General features: G+C 40.1%; 1 protein-coding gene and 1 pseudogene across 1 annotated transcript in view; both read right to left on the reverse strand.

Moving 5' to 3' along the window:
• The window catches only part of HECW2 (HECT, C2 and WW domain containing E3 ubiquitin protein ligase 2), a 404,230-nt gene that overhangs the window by 248,846 nt on the left and 136,701 nt on the right, over positions 1 to 18,683 (reverse strand). The window lies entirely within an intron of this gene.
• On the reverse strand, positions 10,316 to 11,185 carry LOC128589750 (calcium-binding protein 39-like; annotated as a pseudogene).

The following is an 18,683-nucleotide window of genomic DNA, read 5'->3' on the forward strand; positions in this document are numbered from 1 at the left end:
AAAATAGCTCACCTGTAAATTTAGAAAAAGGATCTACACAAATAGAAAGCATTTTAAGTCCCAAAACGTGTTAATTGTAAAGACTAAGCTTGACAGTACTTTCAAGATGTTAATTTAAATCAAACTTTAAATCACCAAATATACAGCTAGATTAAAAAGAAAAAAATAAGATTTGATTTAACCCTTTTTAGTTCTTTAAACTCAATGAAATTTTTAATTCAATTATTTAAACCTTTTTTGCAGATACGAATAGGTAATTCACAAAAATAAAATTAAATTATCAACTACAGATCAGAAAACAAAACAGAGATACAATTTTTTTATCTATTAAAATATCAACAAGTAAAAGTAAAATAAGGTAGAAATTCATATGCTGCTGAGAGGATATTCTGGAGCCTCAGATACGCTCACAGCCTTACAGGGGTCTGTTTCCAGGGCCCTCGCCTAAGGAAAGAAGCAAATTCTTTGCTGGCAATGAGTTATGAAAAGACGCTCATCACAATATTATTCAAAATTCAGAACAAGTTGAAAGCAAAAAAAATTTCCAACAATGAAGGAATAGTTATAATTATGGCATATCTGCATAATGGACTATTATGAAGCTATTAAAAAATATTTTTAACATTTGACAGAAGAACCATGATACAATGTTAAGTATAATCAAACACTGTTACATATCAAATATAGTTAATTTTTTTTTTGAGACAGAGTCTCAGTTTGTCACCCTCGGTAGAGTGCTGTGGCGTCACAGCTCACAGCAACCTCCAGCTCTTGGGCTTAGGTGATTCTCTTGCCTCTGCCTCCTGAGTAGCTGGGACTACAGGCACCCACCACAACGCCCGGCCATTTTTTATTGCAGTTTCGCTGGACTGGGTTTGAACTTGCCATCCTCAATATATGGGGCTAGCGCCCTATTCACTGAGCCACAGATGCTGCTCTAACTAAATAATTTTAACACAAATTAAAAAGAGGATGCTCTTTCAGTAGTTAGATAGTGGGATTGCAAATAACTATCTTCTCGTGATCCTGTATTTTAAATTTTTCTACAAATAATATATATAATCAGAAAAAATGTTATAAAAATACATCTTTGATATGAAAGGATGGTTCTTTCTAAATACTGCAATAAACAGTTATCCTTTAGGGCTCATTATTGTTAGTCGCAATAAACAGAAAGGTAATTTACTGATAAACTAAAGTAGAAAGGAAATTTATTAGAATCAAAACAACAGGAAAAAGAACGAGCCAAAGATGCTCTTGGGTAACAGGAACTCCCAGTACAAATCCACCTCAACATCTGTCCTTTCCCCACAATGCTGCTCAGGGATGACCCACAGGAGAGACAATCCTACCGGCCTATGGAGAAGAGGAGAAGGATGATTCTACTACCACTGAAGGCAGCTGGGGAGAAGCAATTCCTCAGAGTGAATTAAATTAGCATAATGAAAAAGGAACAAAGTGACTCAATGAATAGTAAATTAATGCTGGACAAAAATAAAGGAAAAGATGAAGAAACAATACCAATGCAAAAATTACAGACCCTGAAATATGAAATGAGGGAAGATTACAGCACAGTGAGCCTGGGAAGAACAAAGGCAAGATTTGTTACTCACTTATCTCAGTGAAGGATAGACTGTGATGAGTCTTTACTGGAATAATATTCATTACCATAGGTATTAATTTTTTTAAACATTCATCTATACTTTAAAATGGTATTAAATTAAGAAGAACAACATTTCATTTCTAGAATTATTTTTAAATGTCAGGCCAAATTAGAAAAATGGAAACAAAAACTTCATATATTGTCACTACCTTTTTGAAATTCCAACCTATTTTTCAATAAACACTTACGGGATTTTATGGTATATCCAGGTACCAAAAAGAAAAAAGAAAAGCTCTTTGCTTTTATATCAGCCACTTTGGTGGTTTGCTTGGCTATTAACAAATACTGATGATTTGTGTGGGAGAAGTAGCATCAATTCATCTTAGATTCATACCTTTTAAAAGATATTAACCTCTTACTGCTTATACATCCTTGGGAATGGGAGGTGGGATGTCTTTTTATCTTTTGCATAGAATACATCCCAAAACTTTATCTGCAACTGAAGTTGCAAATAATTACCAACTCTTGGTAAATGAAATTCAATATTTAAGAATGCTACATTATTTTGTGATAGCTGGAGTGCATTATGTGGGAAATTCTTCCCTGTAAAGCAAACTACAATGTAAGCTCTGGTCACTGATTGTCAAAAGCTGCCAGAAACGAAGACAAGCTGTATTTAAACACAATTGTTTATTCCATAAAACACCAGAGGTCATAACTATAAACACAAGGAACTCTAGCATGTACACTTTATCCACATAACACATTCTTTTTTTCTCTCTTTTTTTTGTAGAGACAGAGTCTCACTGTACCACTCTCAGGTAGAGTGCCGTGGCGTCACACAGCTCACAGCAACCTCTAACTCTTGGGCTTACACAATTCTCTTGCCTCAGCCTCCCAAGCAGCTGGGACTACAGGCACCCGCCACAACGCCCAGCTATTTTTTTTGTTGTTGCAGTTTGGCCGGGGCTGGGTTTGAACCCGCCACCCTTGGCATATGGGACCGGCACCCTACTCACTGAGCCACAGGCGCCGCCCCACATAACACATTTTTAAAACCCTAATTAATGTTTCTGTCTTTCCATTCCCACTGCTTCGACATCAGTAGGTCAAGGTCACATCATTTCTCACCTAGACCATCACTTCTTCTTTTTTTTTTTTAATTATTAAATCATACCTGTGTACATTAATGTGATCATGGGGCACCATACACTGGTTTTATAGAACATTTGACACATTTTCATCACACTGGTTAACACAGCCTTACTGGCATTTTCTTAGTTATTGTGTTAAAACATTTATATTCTACATTTACTAAGTTTCACATATACCCTTGTAAGATGCACCGCAGGTGTAATCCCGCCAATCACCCTCCCTCCACCTATCCCCCCAGCTCCCTCCCCTCCCTCTCCCACTTCCCCCTATTCTTAGGTTATAACTGGGTTATAGCTTTCATGTGAAAGCCATAAATTAGTTTCATAGTAGGGCTGAGTACAGTGGATACTTTTTCTTCCATTCTTGAGATACTTTACTAAGAAAAATATGTTCCAGCTCCATGCATGTAAACATGAAAGAGGTAAAGTCTCCATCTTTCTTTAAGGCTGCATAATATTCCATGGTGTACATATACCACAATTTATTAATCCATTCGTGGATCGATGGGCACTTGGGATTTTTCCATGAATTAGCAATTATGAATTGGGCTGCAATAAACATTCTGCTACAAATATCTTTGTTATAATGTCATTTTTGGTCTTCTTGGTATATGCCTAGTAGAGGAATTATAGGATTGAATGGCAGATCTATTTTTAGATCTCTAAGTGTCCTCCAAACATCTTTCCAAAAGGAATGTATTAATTTGAATTCCCACCAGCAGTGTAGAAGTGTTCCCTTTTCTCCACATCCACACCAACATCTCTGGTCTTGGGATTTTGTGATATGGGCTAATCTTACTAGAGTTAGATGGTATCTTAAGGTAGTTTTGATTTGCATTTCTCTGATGATTAAGGATGATGAGCATTTTTTCATATGTCTGTAGGCCGTGTGCCTGTCTTCTTCAGAGAAGTTTCTCTTCAAGTCCCTTGACCAGCCTGCTATGGGATCACTTGTTCTTTTCTTCCTTATATGCTTGAGTTCTCTGTGGATTCTGGTTATTAAACCTTTGTCGGAGATATAACCTGAAAATACCTTCTCCCATTCTGAGGGCTGTTTGTTTGCTTTACTTACTGTGCTCTTGGCTGTGCAGAAGCTTTCTGGTTTGATCAGGTCCCAGTAGTGTATTTTTGAAGCTGCTTCAATTGCCTGGGGGTCCTCCTCATAAAATATGCACCCAGACCTATTTTTTCAAGGGTTTTCCCTGCACTCTCTTCTAGTGTTTTCATAGTTTCATGTCTTAAGTTTAAATCTTTAATCCAGTGAGAGTCTATCTTAGTTAATGGTGAAAGGTATGGGTCCAGTTTCAGTCTTCTACAGGTTGCCAATCAGTTCACCCAGCACCATTTGTTAAATAGGGAATCTTTTCCCCACTGAATGTTTTTAATTGGCTTGTCAAACATCAAATAACAGTAATTAGCTGGATTCATCTCTTGGTTCTCTATTCTGTTCCAGACTTCTACTTCTCTCTTTTTGTGCCAGTACCATGCTGTTTTGATTACTATCAATTTATAGTATAGTCTGAGGTCTGGTAGCATAATTCCTCCTGCTTTGTTTTTACTTCTGAGTAATGTCTTGGCTATTGGAGGTTTTTTCTGATTCCATATAAAACAAAGTATTATTTTTTCAAGATCTTTAAAGTATGACAGTGGAACTTTAATAGGGATTGCATTAAAATTGTATATTGCTTTGGGTAGTATGGACATTTTAACAATGTTGATTCTTCTTAGCCATGAGCATGGTATGTTTTTCCATTTGTTAACATTTTCAGCTATTTCTTTTCTTAGAGTTTCATAGTTCTCTTTATAGAGATCTTTCACGTCCTTTGCTAGATAAACTCCCAAATAGTTCATCTTCTTTGGCACTACTGTGAACGGAATAGAGTCCTTAACTGTTTTTTCAGCTTGACTATTGTTGGTATATATAAAGGCTACCGATTTATGAATGTTGATTTTGTAACCCGAGACTCTGCTGTATTCCTTGATAACTTCTAAGAGTTTTCTAATAGAATCCCTGGTGTTTTCCAGATATACAATCATATCATATGCGAAGAGTGAAAGTTGGATCTCTTCTGACCCTATATGGATACCCTTGGTCACCTTTTCTTTCCTTATTGAGATGGCTAAAACTTCCATTACAATGTTAAAGAGCAGTGGAGACAATGGGCAACCTTGTCTGGTTCCTGATCTGAGTGGAAATGATTTCAATTTAATACGATCTTGGCTGTGGGTTTGCTGTAGATGGTCTCTATCAGTTTAAGTAATGTCCCTTCTATACCAATTTTCTTAAGTGTTCTGATCATGAAGAGATGCTGGATATTATTAAAAGCTTTTTCTGCATCAATTGAGAGAATCATATGGTCTTTGTTTTTTAATTTGTTTATGTGCTGAATTATACTTATAGATTTACGTATATTGAACCACACTTGAGACCATGGGATAAAACCTACTTGGTCATGATGTATAATTTGTTTGATGTGTTGCTGGATTCTGTTTGTTAGGATCTTGTTGAATATTTTTGCATCTATATTCATTAATGATATTGGTCTATAATTTTCTTTACTTGTTGGATCTTTTCCGGGTTTGGGGATCAGGGTGATGTTTGCTTCATAGAATGTGTTGGGTAGTCTTCCTTCTTTTTCTACCTTTTGGAACAGGTTGAGTAATATAGGTACTAGTTCCTCTTTAAAGGTTTAGTAGAATTCTGACGCGAAGCCATCTGGTCCCGGGCTTTTCTTTTTAGGGAGATTTCAGATTGTTGATGCTATTTCAGAACTTGATATTGGCCTGTTCAACATTTCCACTTGATTCTGGCTAAGTCTTGGAAGGTGACGTGCTTCCAAGTATTGGTCAATTTCCTTCAGATTTTCATATTTCTGAGAATAAAGTTTCTTGTAATATTCATTAAGGTTTTTTTGAATTTCTGAGGAGTGTGTTGTTATTATGTCTTTGTTGTTTCTGCTTGATGAGATTAGATTTTACTCTTTTTTTCCTGGTTAGGTTAGGCAAGGGTTTATCTATTTTATTGACCTTTTCAAAAAACCAACTTTTGATTTATTGGTCTGTTGTGCAAATCTTTTGTTTTCAATTTCATTTAATTCTGCTCCAATTTTGGTTATTTCTTTTCTTCTACTGGGTTTAAGGTTGTAATGTTCTTCCTTTTCCAGATGCTTGAGATGTCCCATTAGGTTGTTAACTTCCTCTCTTTCCGTTCTCTTGAGGAAGGCTTGCAGTGCTATAAATTTCCCTCTTAGGACTGCCTTTGCAGTATCCCAGAGGTTCTGATAATTCACGTCTTCATTGCCGTTTTGTTCCAAAAATTTGGCAATCTCCTTCTTGTATTCTTCTCTGACCCAGCTATCATTCAGCATAAGGTTATTTAACTTCCATGTTTTTGTATGAGTATGCAGATTCCTGTTGTTACTGAGTTCAAGTTTTATTCCATGTTGGTCTGAGAAGATGCAAGGAATAATTTCTATTCCTTTAAATTTACTGAGGTTAGACTTGTGACCTAAGATGTGATCAATTTTGGAGTATGTTCTGTGGGCTGATGAGAAGTATGTGTATTCAGTTTTGTTGGGATGAAATGTTTCATAGATGTCTGCTAAATCCAAATGTTAGATGGTTAGGTTTAAATCTAAAATTTCTTTCGCTCAGCTTTTCATTGGAGGATCGATCTAACACTGCCAAAGGAGTGTTGAAATCTCCGATTATTATGGAGCTGGAGGAAATCAAGTTGCTCATGTCTGTTAGAGTTTCTCTTATAAATTGAGGTGCATTCTGCTTGAGTACATAAATATTAATAATTGAAATCTCATCATATTGAGTATTACCCTTAACAAATATGAAGTGACCATTCTTATCCTTCCGTACTTTTGTTGTTTTAAGCCTATTGTGTCTGCAAATAGAATTGCAACACCTGCTTTTTTCTGGCTACCATTTGCTTGAAATATGGATGACCATCCTTTCACCCCAGGTCCATATTTATCTTTTAAGGTATGATGTGACTCTTGTATACAGAAAATATCTGGCCTGAGTTTTTTTATCCTGTCAGCTAACCTATGCCTCTTGAGAGGACAGTTTAAGCTGTTCACATTAATGGAGAATATTGATAAGTGTGGTAACATTTTGGATATCGAGTTTTTCGAAAGTTCAGTGGACATTTTTAATCCTTTCGCCACAGTGGAAGTTGGAGTTTGATCAAAAGCTTCTGAGTGAGTTTACTTTTGTGATAGAGGATTGGGCTGGTCATTATGGAGGATAGGTCTGAGAATATCCTGAAGAGCTGGTTTGGTTATGGCAAATTTCTTCAACATATGAATGTCATTAAAGAATTTAATTTCTCCATCATAAATGAAACTCAGTTTAGCTGGATACAGGATCTGGGGTTGAAAGTTATTTTGCTTTAGGAGATTAAAAGTCGATGACCACCTTCTTCTGGCTTGAAAAGTTTCAGCAGAGAGATCTTCAGTCATTCTAATATTCTTCCCATTGTAGGTAATGGATTTCTTACGTCTGGCTGCTTTCAGAATTTTCTCCTTCATATTAACTTTAGTGAAGTTAATTATAATATTCCTGGGGGATGTCTTATTTGGATTGAGTTGTGCTGGGGTTCTGAAACTGTCTGCTATCTGAATTTCAGAATCTCTTGCGTGTCTGGAAAATTCTCTTTCATAATTTCATGGAGAAGGGCCTCTGTGCCTTGTGAGGCCACTTCATCACTTTCAGGGATTCGATAAGGCAGATATTAGCCTTCTTCAAATTATCCCAAAGATCTCAGAGAGAATGGTCCATTTTTGCTCTCCATTTCTCTTCCTCTTTGAGAATTTGGGAGAGTTCAAAGGCTTTGTCTTCAATGTCAGAAATCCTTTCTTCTGCTTGCTCCACTCTGTTACCTAGGGATTCTACTGTATTTTTCAGATCTTTGAGGGCTGCAAATTTTTGCTTCAGTGCATCAAAATCTTTGGTGGTTTTGTCTTTAAAGTCGTTAAATTCTTGAGACAACTTTTGAATTTCTCCTCGAATTTCTAATTCCGACTTTTGAATTGCTCCTCAAATTTCTAATTCCAACTTTTCCTCCATTGTATTAATCTTGTTTGTGATCCAAATTCTGTATTCCATTTCTGACATCTCGGCCAGCGTTTATGAATGGGATCTTCAGTTACATCTGCCACATCTTTCCTTGGAAGAGGGGGTTGATCTATTCTGGTTATTCATGTTACCAGAGTTTTTCCACTGATTCTGCCCCATGATTATTTTACACCATTTGATTTTTCCCTTGGAGCATTGTCGAGGACCTGTACAGTGCTATGGCCTGAGATTCTGGGGACCTGTTTGGTGTGGTGTGGTTAAGTGGTTCTGTCTTGTTTTCAGCTGGTCTCTGTCCAACTATAGTGAAACAGTTACTCTGAGTTGAAGTCTCAGCTTTGGAGAAATACCAGCAATTAAGTCACCCCATCCCCCCACAGGCAACAATTGGAAAAGGATAATCAAACCTTCCTACAACCACACACCCAGGGCACCACTTGAATAGTCCTTGGGTGATTGGCTCAGTTCAAAAGGTCCAAATCAATTGTTTCAGTCAGCACCTGTCTCAGATGGGAGAGTTTAAAAGGTCTCTGGCAACTGGATCGCAGGGATCTGGTGATAACTCAGACATGACTTGCTCCGGTGTTCTGTGGAGTCCGGAGGACCCACCCAGCAAATAGATTAGTATGGGAAGGTTGATGCCTCCTTCTCCACCTTGCACCTCCATGACACCCAGTCACTGATAGCCCTGCAGGGCTATGACCCAGTTGCCTCTAGTGAACAGATACTCCAGGGATTTGCACCTGCCTGAATCACAAGGAAATCTATATCTGCTCAGCCAGGCCACTGTGCTCTGTCTCTATCCAGCAGTGGGAGGTGAGGCCTGACAACCTTGGGCGCTTGATGGAGGCTGGGGGTGTTCACTCAGTTCCAGCCCCACCCCTGATTGATGTTACTGACAGAACAAAACAGAACAACTTTGAGGGAATTTGTTTCCGACCCTGCTAAATTTCCCTGGAGAAGAGAAGCTGTTTTGAGTTCCCAGAGCCTGCGCCTCAGGCCCTGTCTTTGCTCCTGCAGGTTTGTATTCATTTAGCTGTCAGTTCTAGCCACCTGTCTTCCATTGTCTATAGGCTGATTATCCCCTGAGGGCCAGGTGCGTCTTAGGCTCAGTAAAGTGGTCCTCTGGGTCAGCCCCACCCTGGGAATTTCCCAGCTCTGCGCGTGCATTTTCTAGTCCCCGCACTCCACCCAGGCCAGTACCACCTCAGGCAAACCCTTTACTCACAGGGCCTGCGTTTCCATCCCAGATCTGTTCCCTGGTGGTCGACACCTGAGAAGATGCCTGGCCTCCTCTAGTTGCCCAGAGAGACAGTGGGTATGGCTTTGGAATATCTGGGAGTGAGCCCTATTGTTGCCAAAAATGGCTGCTGCTGTGCGCCTCGGGGCACCGCCGCTCCAGTGTGGTTCCCTCTCAACCAACCATACTCTCCTCACTCCCATGCCACAGAATCAGCACTGACCAGGTGCAGTCTAGGCCCTGTCCACACTCCTCAAGAAATCACCCAAGAATCTGGACTCCTGGGGGCAGGCCTCCAGACCTCAGAGTGAGAGTGGAGGGGAGTGCTGGAAGCTTAGAATTGCAGATAGAGAACATATACAGTTTTATACAGTTTTATGCCTGGCAGGAGAACACTGTGGCACCCTACTAGAGGAGTTAGGTCCAGTTTTTAGAGGGTCTCTCCTGTGGAGTGTAGTGGGAGGAACTTTGAACTCTGCTTGTTTGTCTGTGGGGCACTCCAAGCCTTTCTCATGGGGGAGGGGACTCCCATCTGCTTGTTGATGGATTTTGTACCCTTTGTTTGTATCCTTGGGGTCATAGCTCGCCTCAGCAGGGTTGATGTGCATTCTTCAACCTTCTCTCTTGGTGCAGCTCTAATCCACTAGGTTACTTGCTAAATTTCTGTCCTTTAACTCTGCTTCTGGATGGGAGTCTCTGTGGAAAGCTGGCTTCAGTCAGCCATCTTGTCTCTGCCCCTCTAGACCATCTCTTCTTTTTTTTTTTTTTTTGACATTTGCACTAGATTGTTTATCACAGGTCAATTTACAATCACCAAGATGTGGAAACAACCTAAATGCCCATCTATCTAGAAATGGATTAACAAACTGTGGTATATGTATACCATGGAATACTATACAGCCATGAAAAGGTATGGAGACCTCACATCTTTTGTATTAACCTGGATGGAGCTGAAACATGTTCTTCTCAGTAAAGTAAGTATCACACGAGTGGAGAAGCAAGTATCCAATGTACTCGGTTCTAATATGAAGCCAGCAGACAATCTAATTCACTCCCACATAGGAGAAAAACACATTTCAACTCAAGCTGGGAGGAATGGGAATGAGAGAGGGAGGATTCGGGTGCTCTCACTGAATGGGCACAATGTAGGGGTCTATGGCACCCCTCTGGGGTACAGGACACAACTACAAGAGGGAGTCTACCCAACAAATTCAAATATTGTGACTTGCTTGTTTATACCCTCACATTAACCTTAAAAACATGAAAGGCTTCAAACTGGATGTTGGGACTCTTGTCCCGAAGGAGGTTCATCATCAGCTTCAGGTTCTCCGGTTTGCTGATATACTTGGTCATGACGGCAAAGTTGTGGCGGTCCAGGATCAGTTCACCCAGCAGCTTTAAAGATTGTCTCTTAGTCACATAGTTCTCAGACTGAAGCAATTTCTCATAGTCTTCAAAGATAGTGTCATAATTTTGTTCTAAGAAGTCTGCTACAAACGCTTTATGTCTGGTTAGTAAATCCTTAAAAGTAGCAAAGGCATCTGAAGCAATATCAAATGTTGACATCTCCACATACTTAAAGAAATCTCTGAATTGATTAGAAAAGAGGATGACTTTGGCCAGTGGTTCATGTCGAATGCATTCTCTCAGCATAATCCCACATCGCAAGGCAATCTGTGGGGCTTCATATCCCTTGAGGAGCATGAACAGGATGTGGGGGTGGGCGCTGATGTACGCCACAGTGGGACTCCGAGCACCTATCTGTCTTCTGAGGATGTTGTTAAATATCTGGGTCACATCTTTTTTTCCCTCGAAGTCAATGAGCTGCAGGTCAGCGATGAGCGTCACCAGCAGCCCACTGCTGTAGAGTTCTTGGGCCAGCTGGGCTACTGCTTCTGTCGGGGGTTCCTTGTCATTTGTACCACACAGAATTTCCTTCATTGCTTGCAGTGATTTCGACACTTCTTCCGAAGCCTTGTCTTTTTGTCTTGCTTTTCCAAAAGGGCCAGGTTGTCTTTCAGAATTTTCACGATTTCTGCTGGATTTTTGTGTGATTTGCTGAACAAAGGCATTTTTTATGTAGAGAGCTCTTCTTCCAGTATGGAATGCTACCCTACCTGAGTCAGTGGAGGCCACAGAGGAGCCTGGACTACACCCCATGCGGCAGTCCCCTTCCGCTCCCTAAGCAGGGCCCTCAAGGACTTGTCTGGTGAGGACCTTCACCCCGCTCAGCAGTACCAGGCACCCCCTCCATACGATGTCATGGTGGAAGGTGGAAGGCAGCGCTCCTCTGCCTCCAACCCAGGGGATATCAGTGGAAGCCTAGGGAGGAGCCTGAACCTCCCCCTGCAACCCAGTAGTCATCTGAGGATAAGCAGAGAACGACTCCCCGTCCCATGGGGGTAAGGAGGCAGTGCTGCTGCTGACCCCAGCAGCAGAGAGAAGCTTCCGGAGGAAACAGCTGCGCCACCACTCCAGCGACGCCGGTTTCTCTACTCTAGACCATCTCTTCTTAACAGGCCTCTCTGTCCTTCCATTTGCCCAGCCAATCCACCTATTCTCTACTAGCACCTTCTTAGTGACAACCCTTCCAAGCAAGTATATAACATAATTAAAGGGCTCTGATGGAAGTGAACAAGGAGCAGGAGTGGTACCAAGTTGGGGAGTGTGAGCAGAGCAGGCTTCTCATGGGTAGAAACATACCAATTATGCTGAGACCTCAATTGTTCCTAAATCCAGGAGACCAGTAAGGATGGCACAGATGTAAGCAGTGGCTCCGGAGACCAGGGTGGAGAGCAGAGAGTGGATTTTTGAGTGCATTTCTTTATAGTTCTTTGAGTAAACCCAAATGTCCATGCAAGCTTATCTTTTACCCTTGAAAATGCATAGCCTGTCCAGCATTACTCACACCATTCTCTGCACCTCCTCCACCTTCAAGACCTAAAGTCCACTCTCTTCTTGAAGAACACCCAGCCAGAAGCCAACATTCCTACTACTGAATTCCAGTGGCCTTTTTTATATCATTCACATCATCTGGACTTCACAAGGCTTCAAATTCTAATTATGAAGATTCATGTCTTCTCTTACCAAACTATAAGCTCTTTGAGGACAAATTACTGTTTCTCTTACACCAACAGTGTTTATTTTCAACTGAATGAGTGTATGAAGTTAACTGCTGCTAGAGACAACATAATAAGACCAATGGACCATGACAACAGTGTGAATAAATGTTGAATTTCTTTAGAATTAGCCACATTTGTCATCTCAAAAAGATTGTTTTGAGCGAAGTGTTGAAAAGCTTATGGTAAGGCCCTTGCAATAGCATAGAAAGAAAGAAAAATTAAGCTATAGGAAAGAAATATAAAGTGATCGCCTTCTATACTATAAGGTGTAAGTGCAAAAGGCAGTAAGTACTTGTTCCAGGGAGTGATCAGCAAGATTAAAGTAATTAAAAACCGCCTAAGGAGAAAACATCAGTGGGACCTTGACAGATATGAAAAGGCTATAGAAATGTGGCCTGCAGACCAGGCACAGTGGCTCAGACCTGTAATCCTACCACTCTGGGAGACTGAGGTGAGTGGATTGCCTGAGCTCAGATGTTTGACACCCCAGCCAGAGCAAGAGCAAGACCCCATCTTTAAAAAAGCCAAGTGTTATGGTGACTGCCTATAGTCCCAGCTACTCCGGAGGCTGAGGCAAGAGGATCATTTGAACCCAAGAGACTGAGGTTGCTGTGAGCTATGACGCCACCACACTCTACCCAGGGCAACAAAGTGACCCACTGTCTCAAAAGAAAAGAAAGAAAAAAAAAGGGCCTGCATTCTAGACCAATGGAAGAATCCAACTAAAAAGCAAAAACACATAGGAATTAGCATTCATTGCCTTCACTCTGGTCCAAGCCCCTTTCATCTCTCTACTAAATTGCCCGCTTCCCCACTTCCATACTTGATTTCTTGTTGTCTATTGTCACTACAGCAACAACAGTGCTCCTGTTTAAATGTAAGTCAGATCATGCTGTTCTCCACACAAAATCCCCTAATAACTCCCATCTCTCTCAGAGAAGGCCCACACCCTCACAGAGGCCTAGAAAGCACAGCATGACTTGGCCCTGAGTCCTCTCTGACCTCATCTGCCACTACTGCCACCTGTGTCACACCACTCCAGGCTGCTGCTACTCCCGGAATGCGCTAGCCACATCTTCCACTGGGCCTTTGCACCTGTCCCTCCCCCAACTTTTCTCTTCAATATCCACACATCTCACTTGGTTACCTCCTTCATGTTTTTACCAAATGGCACCCTCTTAGTGAGACCTCCCCTGACTATGCTACAATAAATGTAAACCACTCCAATACTATCTACCTCCTCCCCTGGCTTTATTTTTCCTCCATAACGCTTTTTCATATTGTAATTAGAGTATAACTTAGTCTGTTTGTTGTGTCTCTTCCCACTGGAATGTCAGATAGGACAGACAGACGTCACTTCTAATATTGGCATGGTCTTCTCAGTAGAGCACCTACAACAATGGCAAATTCAATTAAATAATACAGTATTGTTTGTGAGGACATGTGCGCAGTTGCCTTGCCTTGTTTTTGTTGTTGTTGTTCTTTTTAATTTTTTTTAATAAATCATAGCTGTGTACATGAATGTGATCAAGGGGCACCATACACTGGTTTTATAGACCGTTTGACACATTTTCATCACACTGGTTAACATGGCCTTCCTGGCATTTTCTTAGTTATTGTGTTAAGACATTTATATTCTACATTTACTAGGTTTCACATATACCTTTGTAAGATGCACCACAGGTGTAATCCCACCAATCGCCCTCCCTCGGCCCTCCTCCCCCCTCCCTCCCCTCCTTTTCCCCCTTCCACCTATTCTTGGTGGTGGTGTTGTTCTTATTGAGACTTCTGTCACCCTGGGTAGAGTGCAGTGGCATCATCATATCCCCACTGCAACCTCAGACTCTTGGGCTCTAGGGATCCTCCTGCCTCAGCTTCCCAAATACCTGGGATTATAGGCTCCTGCCACAATGCCCAGCTGATTTTGTAATTTTTTGTTTTTGTTTCTCTTGCTCAGGCAAGTCGTTAACTCCTAAGCTCTATCAACCTCTCACTTCACCGTCCCAGAGTGCTAGGATTACAGGCATGAGCCACCACACCTGGCTCAACTATTGTTTTAACCTAACAAAAGAATTACACCAGGTTAAATTTCAAAGTCTGAGATTACCAACTGATGCTTACCATTACTACAGAAATGAATAAAAGATGCATTAAATCATTAAAAAAAAAGAAGAACACCTGCCTGATTTTTTGTAAAATAAAAATTATCCAATCACTCTGAAGGCACTTTTCTACCTCCAGGGATACAATAGATGACACAAACTCCATTCTCAAGGAACTTACAATCTTAAGACTAGAAAAAGTTTAAATGTAAAATAATAATTAATGAATTGCTCAACTCATGTGATTTCCAATGGAGCAGAGAATAATTTGGAAGAACCAGAAAATTAATTGAACGTGTGCATTGTGAATAAGAAAACAGTTCTGTTCAGTGTCATGATCCTACTTATTGATACTAAGTTTAATTTTAAGCAAGTAGTAGGATAAAAAAACATTTGAAGACTCTTTTAAATGGCCTACCTACAAGGCTGTATACTTTCCAGATATTTTTTGACAAAGAGGTCCTTTTCATCTAAGTATTTATCTCCAAGCTCCACTCTACGAAGGGGCTGAAGATGAAAGCACAAAATAAATAAATAAATAAATAAATACGCATGTGCGCGCACACACACAAAACAATGAAGCTAAACTCTTTAAAAATTAGTTTCCAGTGATACATGTATATCATGGCATACTATTCAGTCATTAAGAAAGATGGAGACTTTACATCCTTTGTATCAACCTGGATAGAGTTGGAACACTTTCTTCTTAGTAAAGTATCACAGAATGGAGAAGCAAGAATCCAATGTACTCAATTCTAATATGAAGGCAGTAGATGATCTAATACAAACTCTCATACAAGAAAAACTCAAATCGATTCAAGGTGGGGGATGCGGAGGAACAAGGGAGCAGGGAGAGTGGAGGAGGGAGAGGATTGAGGGGTTAAGATGTACGGCACATGTCTTGGGGGCAGGACACAATTATAAGAGGGACCTTATGTAACAAATGCAATCAGTGTAACCTAATTCTTTGCACCCTCAATCAGCCTGAAACAATAAAAATAAATAAGTGAATAGATAAATAAATAAATAAATATTAGTTTCCATTCAAGCATTTCTCCCGGCCATGACAGAGTGGATCCCTGCCAGTGTAATCTCTGTTAGTCTCTCGCTGAATGGCAGACGTTCCAATAATAAAAAGACTGCAGAGAGAAACTGCTTCAACTAGTAAAAGATTCAGAAATACATAAAAGTCAATAGAGTAATTTTGAATAATGACTTGAATCACATGAAAAACCACTAAAGAATAATGATCTCGCAAAGTTATAACAATGGACAATTGAAGGAGAAAAGAATCAAGAATAATTTGAATTTCATAGGAATATGAAGGGAAAGTCCATAGGGTAGATTTTTCAATATAACTTTCTTCACAGTTGTGTTGAGAAACTCAAATGTCCTAATTGTGCTATCATACAATTTTCACACACAAAAAAATTTCCCCACCCTCCAAAACACATCATTTGATCTTTCTACTTATTGAGACATATTTATGATTACTACCGAAATTATGTCATAAGATAAAATAAACTGATTCTCCTTTTTTTGAACTTTTGTCAGGACCAAACCCTTTTTTTCTCCTATTTACCATGAAATATACTTTCTCAAAGTAAATGGATTCATTTTAAGAGGCTGCTTTTCTGGTAACCCCTGTCCACCCTCCACGCTCATGCTCCCCCACCCCCATGTTATCTCCAAACTCCCCTGTGATGGAGTTATTAATCTTAGACTTGATTTCCAAATGACAGCACCAAGGTAGTGGGTGACACGGCAGAGACCCACTCTGAGGTCTTGAAAGTCTAAAATCCTGTTCTCATGCATCAAGGCTCCTTGTGGCTTCCACAGACCCCAGGATCCACTGGGTTACTAAAGCTACATCCTGTGGTATGAAGGTTTACCCATAAAATTTGGAGAGAAAGACGTAATCAATGATTTGCAGGTTTTACAGCTAGCACCTTAAGCATAAGAGCCGAGCAGCCCCCCATGAACAAAGCAGCCATGAGCCGCCGGAGCAGCTCTGTTGTGTCTCCGCGCTTTCTCACTCTCTTTTTGGTCCGTCTAATGTAAGCTTTGCAGATACAGAAAGTAATTATCTAGTTATTTGTTGTGAGCCACACATTTAAGTCAAATTTATAAGGCCGTAATGTTGTTGAGAAGTAGCAACTTCCCTCTCTCCAGACAGTCTCCATGGATCGTGGCAACTCCGTGTGCCAGCACAAGGAAGAGGCCCCAAGGAGTGGCTCTCCTGCTGGAAGCCTCCCAGAGGAGGAACTCAAGGAAAAAATAGCATCCTTTTTGCCCTCCTCCTCTCACCTACCGATTAATGAAGAATATAATGAATACGTATTTAGATGGCTGCTTGGATCTAAGTAAACTGTGTGAATTTTGTATGTAGAATTCCTGCAGTCAGCTGAAAAGTGAAGTTCTGCCTCCCACGTCAGTGTTGGGGTGAGTTTCCATGGCACTTGGGCATGTGTTAAAAGGAAGACAGTGACGGCCTCTTAGCCTAAATATACAGGAAGAAAGAAGAAATTGGTGGTGCCAAGTCTGGGGACTTGGCCTCCCTACATCCCAGCTTCCTCCCACCCCGATGCATTGATGCACACCCCAATCTTCAGACCACGCGAAGGGCACTCCAGCTGACTTCTGAATACCCACACATGCTGCAGGTTCTTACAGAAAGCAACTGCGTCTCCTCCACTCTTTTCCTTTCTCACTAGTTTCACCAGATATCAAGTGCAGTAGCTGAAACACTGTAACTACGCACGAAAGTGGAACAAATGAAAACTTACAGATGAAACAAGGTGTGAAGTCTGATGGAATGATTTCTATAGAATAGATAACCCTTACTAAACATTGATAGAGCTATTTTCACTGGGTTATACATATATATGGCAGATAAAGCTATATGACTATAAGTATAATAGCCAATTTCTTTCTAAAGATGCTGAAAAATTCCATTTGCTTCAATGAGTCAAATTATTTTAGCTCATTAAAATTTATAGAAATTGGAGTCTTGCTCCCAAATTCAATATACTACAAGAAGCTATGTTTTAATTAACAGATTAAAATCTATTCAAAGAAGTAAATACCTTTAGTTCATAAATAAAAGTATTTATTTTTGCATAGAATGCTATATTATTAAAATTAGAAAACTACCATGGCCTTAAAAATAGTTTTAAACAAATTAAAATCTAATTAGAATGCAAACCAACTTTAACTGGTTGTAATTGGGAAAAAGTTTCCAAACACTATGCACTATTGCATTACCTCATTAATCCATTTTTTTGTTTAAAGAAGGATCACCACACAAGAATCCACCTTTTGCAATGGTGATTCCTTCTGTCATCACGCATGGGTAACCAGGATCAAGAAGAGATTTGGGATCCTAAGTATTAGTGGTCTTCCTCTCCTCCTCTTATATGTACTGACTCTCCCTACAGTAGCTCCTCCCTGCCTTCTAGAAGTATGAGGGCTTGATGGTCAGCAGGGCTGAGAGTCAAAGAGATGGGCTGTGGACGTCCCTCCGTCCTCAATCCAGTGTGCCTGAGACAAGGTCTATTCCTGGCCTCTTCCAACACTTTTCTCTTTTTGCCGAGGAGAATTTGGGTTGGGTTTCTGTCACAGACTTAAAGAATCCTCAATGATACAGTGGACACACTGCACTTGTGTAGTACATGAAACAGAAATAATGGGTGAAGCAACCAGGGAAGACTCTGAATTGACCTACAGAACATGGTACTTAGCCAGAGAGGGGCAGGGAAGGAAAGATAAGGAAAAGACTGTCAGATTAAAATATTTTTCTGGGAGATTAGAGTTAGGAAGAAGGAAGACGGAAGAGGCAGCTACCTGGAATGTGATAATGGTGAACATGGTAAACCACCATGCTCTAGACTCCGACCCACCCATGGAATAAGGCCCAAACATTAGATTTTTAACATTTCTCCAGTTGATGCTTATGAATACTGAAATCTGAGAACTGCTGACATAAGAAATCACCAGATAATATCTAATATAGTCCCAAGGTAGACCAAATGACTGATATTATCTCCCCAACCACATCTAAATTTGTTAAGTTAAAAAGAACCAAAACTCAACAGTGAGACTGTCTTTCTAAAACATTTTAAATTCTATTTCACATAAAATTTACAGTGACATAATTAAACTTAGTGAAAATTTAAATAACATGAGATTAATCAATGTATTTAAAAGATCCATGGCATATTGTAGTATATTCATCAAGCTGAAAAAAATATCAAAAGGTAAAAAAGCAAGGGTAAAAAAGGCAGGGGTAAAATTTATATCTAGAAGTCATGGCTTTCACCATGGCTTAGATACTAGAAACAGGCCACTAATTTATCTCTGAGCTTTCTAACATTCCAA

This window comes from Nycticebus coucang, chromosome 7, assembly GCF_027406575.1.
Source record: "Nycticebus coucang isolate mNycCou1 chromosome 7, mNycCou1.pri, whole genome shotgun sequence".
Lineage (NCBI taxonomy): Eukaryota > Metazoa > Chordata > Mammalia > Primates > Lorisidae > Nycticebus > Nycticebus coucang.